General features: G+C 52.3%; 1 long non-coding RNA gene across 1 annotated transcript in view; it reads left to right on the forward strand.

Annotated features, from left to right (window-relative positions):
- The first annotated feature begins 62 nt into the window (after positions 1-62).
- Positions 63-610, forward strand: part of LOC113464849 (uncharacterized) — a 2,491-nt gene continuing 1,943 nt past the window's right edge. The window contains exon 1 of the long non-coding RNA XR_003389696.1: positions 63-558. This is a non-coding gene — a long non-coding RNA (uncharacterized LOC113464849). The remainder of the gene's footprint in view (positions 559-610) is intronic.

Here is a 610-nt window from a genome sequence, read left to right on the forward strand (position 1 = left end):
CTGTGTGTGTGTGTGTGTGTGGTAAAGTGTTAATCAATTTATCGTTTCTGCACATTAAATTTTCTTCTGATCTTCGGAAAATCCGTAGTTGATTTATCGAATTCCCGAGCCACCCTGTATTCTACGTTCAACCGGCACTTCTTGGCACACCCTGTGTACTCGGTGCGTTGATCGGATGGCTCGTGGCACGCATGCCCGGTTACCTCTGTCCGGAAGCCCTCGCCACCGTGGAGAAAACGATGCTTTCGGGAAAGAGGCCTCCCACTTTCGGTGGAGGAGCAGTCTTCGACTGATTCTCGGGCGGGAAAGGTCGCCGGCGGTTGGAACCCCGCGCGATCCCACGGGGAACACGTTCGCTCCGTGTGTGCACGTTACTGTGTTTAAAACACCGCTCTCGACTTATCACCTGCCGTTCCGCCGGCTGCTCCGGACACGTTCCCGCGTACGAGCTACGTTTTTCGAAACCACTTGACGAAAACGCGATCCTCCGCGATCCCCGGAGTGCGCGGAGTTCGATGTTCTTTCGGTTCAACGATTCGTTCCTGAAACAACAACAACGTACGCTCGTTTTTAATTCTGTTGAAAACGTCGCTTCGTTTTTAACAAAATA

This window comes from Ceratina calcarata, unplaced genomic scaffold, assembly GCF_001652005.2.
Source record: "Ceratina calcarata isolate Rehan_Ccalc_2016 unplaced genomic scaffold, ASM165200v1 scaffold13.2, whole genome shotgun sequence".
NCBI lineage: Eukaryota > Metazoa > Arthropoda > Insecta > Hymenoptera > Apidae > Ceratina > Ceratina calcarata.